The following is a 10,123-nucleotide window of genomic DNA, read 5'->3' on the forward strand; positions in this document are numbered from 1 at the left end:
AATTGAATTCTAATTTTGTAGGAACCAACAGATTTGTCTCAGAGACAGTAGAACGATCTTTAACTTTAGTAGGAGATCTTAGGGCCTTGAGTACATTAAAGGTCACTTGTTCATCTTGAACTCGCATGGCGAGTTCACCTTTCTGTACATTGATTATCGTCTTGCTGGTTGCCAGGAAAGGCCTTCCTAAGATGATTGGTACTTCTTTATCTGCTTTAAAATCTAAGATAATAAAGTCAGTAAGAAATATGAATTTATCAACACGTACCAATATATCCTCGATTTTTCCTTCTGAATGCACTAAGGATTTGTCTGCTAGTTAGAGTGTAACAGTAGTCAGTCTGGCCTTATCAATACGTAATCATCTGAGCACACACGTAAGCATCAAGTTGATACTCGATCCCAAATAGCACAAAGCCCTACCATAATAGGATTCTCCAATATTGCAAGGTATGGTGAAACTTCCTAGATCCTTCAATTTAGGAGGCAACCTGTTCAGAAAAAAAACAACCTACATTCTATAATCAAGGCTACAGTTTCAAATTCTCCAAACCTTCTCTTCTTAGACAGATATTCATTCATAGCTTTTGCATTGTTTGGCATTTGCTCCAAAGCTTCCATCAATGGAATGTTGATACGTAGCTATTTCAACACATTTGACATCCTCTTAAATTGCGTATCCTATTGTTGCTTATGTTGTTGAAGTATTTAAAGATATGGAGGTTGTGGAACTTTGGCTTGGATTGGACAACTCTTCCAAGGTAATATATATACATCTAACGAAGGGGATAGTTTATCAGAATTCACTAGTTTAGATTTTACCTCTTCAGAATTTGCAAAATCTGGCTTCTCTGGTGCAAGAATTTCAACTGTTGGTTGATTTTCCTCTTTCTTGGGAGGTTCATCTTCAACCTCAACTTCCTCAGGTTCCAAAGTCTTTCTGCTTCATAAAGTGACCGCTTTGAAATTTTCCTTGCCCGATTTTCTTAGGTTTTTTGTGTCACTGAGCAAAGATCCTTGTGGTCTATTTCGAAATTTGTTGGCTAACTACCTCATATGGTTCTCCAAATTTCTCAAATTTGCATCATTCTTTGCCATGTATGCTTTTAATAAGTTCTTAAGATTATTAGAAGCTCGATTGGTAGAGGATTTTCTATTTTGCTTAGTACAACACCTTGGCCTTTACTTTTAAGCTCATTAGCTAATTATCCTACTTGATTTTCCAGATTCTCCAATGTTGTTGATTGGACTTGAATCAAGGCATCATATTTAGCAATGTATGCCTTCAACAAATTCTCCAAATTACTGGAAGGTTCAACCACGGTGCTTTTTGAACTTGTTGATTGAAACTAATAGGTTGATTTGATCTATGTTGCATGTAGTTGTTGTTCAGTCCAGCTCATTTGTTTCCAAGAGAAGTTTGGATGGTTTTGTCACGAAGGATTATAGAAGTTGGACCTTGGTCTTTGTCCACTTCTATTTTGGTGTTGAGTCCTTACGTAGTAAACAGACTCGGGATTTGATGGACAATTCTCGAAAGAATGATCGTCCCTACAATATACGCAGGAAATAACATCAAAGTGACTCAGTGGCTAAGCTACAACATGTTTTAAACCATTAGTAGTAAATTGTTTCAACATTGAAGAATAGAAGATACCTAAGCTAAGAGTAAGTGAGCGCGTCTACTTCATGCACTCCGGCTACTCATCTTCCTGAAGCTGCTCGATTTGTCGACCACTAGTAATTGTTACTAGCTATTCACTTGATGCTCGTAAGCCTCATTATAAGACTTAGATAAAAGAGCACCATTTGAAGAAACATCTACCACTAACCTTGTGCGTGCGTTGAGACAATTTAAAATGTTTCCCATGGGATACAATGCAAAAGCTCATGGTGAAGGCATTCTCTTTGAATCTTTCCCATACTTCGTATAGGGACTCATCATCCATCTGCTAAAAAGTGGTGATCTCATTCCGCAACTTAGCATTTTTGCTAGGTGGGAAATACTTTACTAGAAAACATTTAGCTAATTCTTGCAAAGTAGAAATTGAATTGAGTGGCAACGAATTAAGCCATGCCAATGCTCAATCTCACAACAAGTATGGAAACAACTTCAACCTCAATGTTTCTTCAGTTACACTGATTATCTTAAAGGAATCGTTCACCTCCATAAACAACTGAAGGTGAAGATGTGAATATTCTATGGGCATTCCACTAAATTGGCCTATTGTTTAAAGCATCTAAAACATCATAGGCTTCAATTCACACTACGGTGCCTCAACCTTCAGTCTCCTAATTCCTAGATTTAACTCATTAAAAAGTGGCACAACATATTGCCTTATAGCACGATCCCTATCATCAGCAATAAGGATTGGATTACGAACATTAGCAGCTCCATTCCCTTGAACATCATTTTGATTCTTAAGGTATATTTCTGCGGCTTGTCTCTAGGCTAATCTTTCTCATCTTCTTTGTCCAAATGTCAACTCAGTTTCAAGGTCTATAGGGAGTAAATCGATGATTCGATCTATGCTCAATAAGACCTAAAAACAAAATAACAAAAAAAATAAAGAACAAAGAATAAAAATTAATTAAAAAATAAAAATAAATAACCAAATTGCAAGGAATAATTTCACAAATAATGATTAAAGTAACAGTTCCCGACAACAGCGCTAAAAACTTGTAACTTGTCATTTTCTGTAAGTGTACACATCCATTATCAAGTAATAGGTAAGTAAAAGAGTTATCGGATAATTAATTTAAGATTTTCAATTTATTGTTTAATTAATTATAGGAATTAAATTAATTAGTCAATATGAATCTATTAAATAAGGAAATTAAATATATTTCTTCATAGATTCTTTTATGGTAAATTTGTTATGACTTTAGCAAAATTAGATTTGGGTTGAGAAAATTATTTAATTGAGAGATTAATTTAATTAATTGAATAAATTATATTTATTTTGGGAAATAGAAAATAAATATTGGGTTGGATTAAATTATAAAATGTTAAGTTAAATGTCTAGGAAGCCCATATAATTGGATCCAATACAGGAGAGGCCTAAACCTATCTTTCATGAACATGACGGGCGGCAACCCTAGTAGAAATAAAGACGGTGTGTCGCCTTCTCCTACTCTAGTTAGAGGGTAGTGTGTTTTCTATTAAATAAATATTACTTTTCAAGAGCTTGTTCAAATAGGAATATTGTACCTCTCCCTTTAAATAGAGAGCACTAGTTGACCAAAAAACACACTTCATAGATTATTGAGTTTTCGTTATTCTGTTAGAAATTAGTGGAAATTTATTTACTTAGAATAAATTTTATTTTCTAGAAATTACAATCTCTACCAATTTTTATAGAGAGAACTTACTTTCCCACTGAAAAAAATTAAATATTCCACTATAATTGTAAAACTATTTTATTAACTGATTTTTCCAACACAATTAATCTTGCCCTAACTTAAACTTACCTCTAAAATATTTCAATTAATAACCCATTAACTTCTAACTTACATCAACACTACTTGAGTGGTTAGTTGAATAATTACAACAATCTAGAACAACTAATTGAAAAGAGATTAAGAGAAAAAAAATATCTTATTGAAAGTTACAAGTTTAATCTCAACCCAAACGTTTCTTAGACAAAATGTTAGCATGACGACTACAATTAATTTGAAAGAAAACTAACAAGAAAACCTAAAAGAAAACTTAATAAACATAAAAGTAAATGTTGACTCTTTTCAGCACACTTAATTAAGGCTTAAGGGTGGTTATTTATAGCCTTGTGTTGACCTCATTAGGGCTCAATGTGACTTGGGCTTGAATTAACAAAATCAGACGAGAAAAAATGATAAACAATGTGGCCTTCTTTTGCTGCAAACCCAACGTGCCATGGTGCACGTGCGCAAGTCCCTCAGGTTTTATTTTTTTAGCCTTCATCTTGTATCCACTCGTATTTAAACTCACTCTTCATGCCAAATTAGACCAAATTCAAGCTAAAGCACTTATTAAAGTAATTATTACTTAAAATAACTAAAATTTAACTAAAAACAATTAAAAACAATGTAAAATGTAAATATGATGCAATGCATGAAATCTACTCTTATTATCCAACTATATGCAATATTTTACTTAAAAGCTTACATAAATCTAAGTAAAAAAGTGTACAATTACATTTATATGATGAGAACTTATCAACTTCTCCTATCATATCAACGTAAAAGTCTAATAAAACCTATAATAACTCTACTATTTACCTGCCACAATTTGTAGTGGCAAATTAGGTATTTTCAGGCACTTAACGAGCTTAGATTTAATTTATTATAAAAATAAACATTTTTACACATAATTTTGAGTTCGTTGACCTCTTAGGGCAATACATGACTTAAGGTAGTTTTAACTAGTTAATTGAATGTACGGGACACCTATTTCAGGGCCAAATGCATTAGGAATGACAACTGGGTTGCAATATAAGCTTCTGAGGTCCCAACATATTTGAACGAAATCCAGAAGTAGAGTTTGAAGTTGTGTGTCGTGACACACATAAGCCTATGTCGTGACACAGGTCTAATGGAGGGCAAAATTTAATCAATGGTGTTTTCGTCCTCACAATCTAATTTAACTTAATTAAGGCTTGTAATTGACCTAATTAAGTTGTTAACTTTGCCTATAAATAGCAAGCTTATGCTAAGCTATAAGGTTGTCGTTTTGGAGGTCATTCTTAAGGTTTTAGTTAGTAGACTTAGTTTTAATTAGGATTTTAATTAGGTTTTTGTTTTCTTTTACAAACAGTTTTTATTTCTTGTTCTAACTTGGATTCGATTTAAGTCCAAGTCTTTGTTATTAAGTGTTTTAGTATTTTTTTTCACTTCTCGCTTAGCAACAAACATTGCTGCGAGAAGAGGTAAGAGGAAGGCGATAGAGGAAGAGGTGACGACATTCGACTCCAATTAAATAATTCCTTTAATTTAATTTTGAGGTTGTAATAAAAAACTTGGATGACTTTAGTTTTCTTTTCTTTTATCTTTTATTTTAGTTAAATTTTATTATTGCAAAAAAAACCTATTATTTTTGTGTAGGAACTTCACGCTTTGGATGGCACTACATTTTGGATCTAAACAAGCAAGGGGGATGTAACCCTACAAATATCGTGGAGCTATCATGCCAAGACGGGTAATCTCTTTCCTTAATTATTTTTTGAGCACAGTAGGGACAATGTGTTAAACAAAGTGTGGGGGTAACATAGAATTTTCAAATTTTTATTTAATATTTTCAGTATTTTTAAATGTTTACTTATTATTTTTTCGTTAAATTTTTTTATTGTGTGTTTTGTTTGTGCTCGAACTTGTAGAAATACAAGTGATTGGTTAGGAGCATGTAAATAGGATTGTGTATAAACTGTAAATTTAGTTTGATAATAATTGATTCTAGGTTGTCTAATTTTAGACTAATTAGTTCAATTTATAACACTGTGAATAGGTTAAAGTGTGTTAAGCATACCACATGATAAATAGATACACAAAAAGCATGAATGTAAATTGAATAATAGGTTGTAAGAATTGATAAACTTGGTTAATTGAATCCATGTATTGAAATACTTAAGGATGACCTAAGGCATTGTTTGGTAGACACTAGAGCTAAAAAGCCGACCCGATGCATGAATTTCCTAGTACTCTGTTTTAAGCCTAAATCCATTTTCTTGATGTATCGTGAATGAAACCATAAGCTTAATATATAATCTCTTAGACCTTTCTTTTTGGTCTCAGCACGAACTTAGACATCGAGCCATTAATATTGATGGTTAAGTAGATACATAACGGAGGTTTCAAAATAAAGAAAATAAATATAATTGAGAGTGAAAACTAAGGAATAGTATAGTATAGTGAGTAGAAAATTCTTGCAAACTTGTGCCTTAGTGAAAAAAATCAAGTGAATGAAAGCTTTGTGAAGGCTAAAAGTCAAACGAGAAAATCTCAAAAAAGCAAAAGCAAAGTGAGTAAAAAGAAAAGAAAGAAAAAGAAAAAGAATACTCATTTTTTCACAAAAGACTCACCAAGATAATTGTACTCAGGAATACTATGTTGTACATTAGGGAATGGAGCGAAAAGGAAGGTGAGAGAAGTGGATATAAGGTGGTGAGCCTAGTTGGTACATTGGGGGAGTATTGGAAACAATATAATGTGCTAAATTATTTTCATGCTTAACCTGTTTTGTCGAGACTATTCTTGAAATCTGAACCAACCTAAGCCGCAAAATGTTACAAGCCAAAAAGTCCTATGTGACCTAGGTGATACACTGCATGGATAAAATTGGACTGAGAATTGAAAATTCATACCACTTATATTTCTTTGAGCATAAATGTATATTTGTGTATTTGTTTTGATAGACCACTATGCTTGACATTCTTTGATTTGTTTGCTTTGTAATTTAGTGAACTAACCTGTCTAATATTAGAAGTCATGAGTCAGTTACATATCGTGCTAGAATTACGTGTTTAGCTACATCATCTTGTTTATATTACTTCGATCCAATTACGCATACAAAACATGCTCGAGTACTTTATCATCTTGTGTGTTTTCTTTTATTTACCTTTTAATTTTATCTTATTTGCTTGAAGACAAGCAATGAGTTAAGTGTGGGGGGTTTTGACCTTCCACAATTTGTACTGGTAAATTAGGTACTTTTTGGCACTTAACGAGCTTGTTTTTAAGTCGTTTCAGGTTATTTTATTGCATTTCCAGTTTTAGTAGCTTAGATTTAATTTATTGAAAAAAATAAGCATTTTTACACATAATTTTGAGTTAGTTGATCTCTTAGGCCAATACGAGCCTTAAGGTAGTTTTAACGAGTTAATTAAGTATGCAGGACACCGATTTTCAGGCCCAAAAGCAATGACAACCGAGTCGCAACACGAGCTTTCAGGGCCGCAACATAGTTGAACGAAATCCAAAAGTCAAGTTCAAAGTTGTGTGTTGCAACACGCATAAGCCTGTATAGCGACACAGGTCTGATGGAGGGCAAAAATTAATCAAGAGTGTTTTCGTCCGCACAATCTATATTTAACTTAATTAAGGCTTCTAATTGACCTAATTGAGTAGTTAACTTTGCCTATAAATAGCAAGCTTATGCTAAGCTATAAGGTTGTCGTTTTGGAGGCCATTATTAGGGTTTCAGTTAGTATACTTAGTTTTAATTAGGATTTTAATTAGGTTTTATTTTATTTTCCAAATAGTTTTTATTTCTTATTCTAACTTGGATTTGATTTGAGTCCAAGCCTTTGTTATTAAGCGTTTTAGTATTTTTCTTTCACTTCTCATTTGTCAACATCGATATCTCGCTAGATATCAAAGGAATCTGAGGAACCGAGCACATCCAACTTATCAAACAGATCAATTTCTATCTTTTTCTGTTTTAATTTAATTTATGTGTTTTGCATGATTAAATTATTTCTAGGGAAAATAGTATTTAGATTCATGCGTAACTAAATCCTTTAGGAAGGTTAACAAGCGGATGTAGGAGTAATTAACGGAAGAACGAGGGTTCCCCATAAAATTAGTTGGTTTAAATTATATATGCTTAAACTCTAAGATTGATGCCCTTAGGAAGTCATCTAGGTAAAACAAAGTCGAGAAATAAATTTGCCGAGTAAATCATAATTTATCTTGGTTTAGAAAGCGATGTAGAGAGATAAATGAGTATTTATCGATTAATTAATCAGTTAGAGGTCGAGAGGTAATAATTGGTTAGTTATTAGCTAATTCACTAAAACCCGAGTTTTGAAGTTAATTACAACCACTAAAGCGAGTTAATCTTCTACCTCCTATTTGAGATTTCGTTGATTGTTAATTTCTTTTCAATAATTTTAGTCTAGGGTTAGTCTTAGTTTAGGTTAAAGTAATTAATTAATTCTATTATCGTTTTGGATTTGCACTACTAATTCGAAACTCGACTAGATTAGTATTTATTTTCTGTAATTAATTTAATAGTGATTTTCTCCAATCAGCAATTCCTTGAGTACGATCATCGGAATACTTACCAAGTGTTTCATTGTAAACAAACTATATTACAATTTGACCCGTATATTTGCGGACACCGTTGCTTTATTACATAACTTTTTGTTGTAGTAATTCCAGTCCAAACATTCACACATTTAACAGCGGTCAACTGTCAACTCTTCGATCGAATCCCATCACATCCTAGTGAAATTTTTAATAACCTTATTACAAACTCTACAAAATAAGACACCTGTCTAGAAAATTTCACACCAAGCTCTTATTCTATTTAAATTCCCTCCATCACTAAGAAAGCCAAATTTTCCATTCCATTATCGATGTTTTGACTAAATCTGACAATAATTCCCTAAATACTTCTAAATCAACACTATGATTCTCAACACATTGTGCAAATCACCTCCAACATCATATGTTGTATCAACAAAAGGTTTTTCTTTTCTTTTTTTGTAAGGTATAATAACTTATTTTGTCTTTCAACTTAATAAAAAAAAGTTGTTTTAGTCACCAGTTTAATTTTTTTGTCTCTTTTAGCCCTTAAATTTTAGTTGTTTGTCAAATCACCTCAAACTAGATAGAAAAATTAATGTATGTTAACACTGGTTATAGAAAAGTTGATGTATGTTAACACTGGTTATGCCACATGTATATGTATGTCACGTTAGTAAATTTAACCGATGTTAAATTTTTCATATATTTTAAAATGATTTGACGAATAATACAAGTTTAAGAGTTAAAATAAAAAATGAAGAGCTAAAATAATAATTTGTAAAATTAGAAGGTGAAATAAATTATTATACTTTTTATAATATCGGAGAAATAAGACCAAAAGTGAAGTGAAAAAGAAGACAAGAAAAAAAAAGGATCTTAGTTTAATAAATGAAAACAAGTTTATTTATGGTTGTGTTGAGGGTATCTTTTGGCGTTTGCTCCAGGTTACGTCTCTCTGTCTCTCCCACCTTATATTATTACTATTATTATCTTTTTCTTGTTTTAATGATGGGTTTACAGTTGTCGCTTGTCCACGTGCGGGCCTACCCCCGATTATTCCACTCCCTTCAAAAAATCCAGTTGAAGCCAAAGGTCCCTGTAATTGCTTTTTAAAACTAATATCCTTGTTAAGCAATTGGAGGGTAGAAGAAGTCAAACAAATTCAAAGGTTTTATCACCAAACTTTTTAAAAAAAAATACAACCATTAGTTGTAGGTAAATGTAACCCTTCTTCTTTATTAAAGATTATTTTAGTCATTCCATCCGTTTCTATATATATTTTTAGAGATATATTTAAATGTTCACTTTTCAATATTCTTCAAAAAATAATAAATAAACTTAATTACCGTAAGTGTTGATTTCGAAATTTGGATAAAAGACCAAATTTATTTTTAAACAATTAGAATTTAGGCTATAATATAAAATATAGATGATACCAACAATATATTATGATGGAAGGTTATATTAATCATTAGAAAGGAAAGTAAATTAAGGGTCAAATTGAGTCAAACCTTACAAGTGAAGTTGTTTGAAATGTGTAAAAAGAAGGCAACCATTGACTTCGACAACGGTAAAGTGTGGATAAGTGAGGTCAGAAAGGCGATTAGTTTGGGAAATGATCGGCGATCAATCTTATAAAAATGGCGCCTAATTGCGGGGCCCAACCAACTATCTTTCTCAATTCCAGCTCTTCACAACTTGTGCCAATCCTTTTCCCAACACTCAAGGCCCCGTGAATTTTATTTCCCAATTCACCCTTCCAATCCTTTTGAGTATTTCATGTGTGTGTGAGAGAGATTTATGTATTTTGTTATATCTTATTTGTATCTTATAAATAAATAAAAATGTAAAATAAAACTTCTCTAAAAGAATCGGAAAATCTTAATCTTTAAAATATTTACTTTTATAATATTATTTTATTATGTTTCTCATTTAAAATGATGTTACATAAAATTTAATGTGTGATTTAATAGTTAAATTAATTATTTTAATAATAAAAAAATCTAATTAATATAATCAAGATACTTTAAGAATTTAATTAGAATAATTTGAAATTTAGGAATTAGTTTAGAATAAAAGTGGGTTTAAAATATTTAGTGAAAGTAGCTCATAATAACATTGT

At 31.7% G+C, this 10,123-nt stretch overlaps 1 pseudogene; it reads left to right on the forward strand.

Moving 5' to 3' along the window:
- The first annotated feature begins 1,885 nt into the window (after positions 1-1,885).
- Positions 1,886-1,982, forward strand: LOC128039404 (small nucleolar RNA R71; annotated as a pseudogene).
- Positions 1,983-10,123: the final 8,141 nt, after the last annotated feature.

This window comes from Gossypium raimondii, chromosome 2, assembly GCF_025698545.1.
Source record: "Gossypium raimondii isolate GPD5lz chromosome 2, ASM2569854v1, whole genome shotgun sequence".
Classification (NCBI taxonomy): domain Eukaryota; kingdom Viridiplantae; phylum Streptophyta; class Magnoliopsida; order Malvales; family Malvaceae; genus Gossypium; species Gossypium raimondii.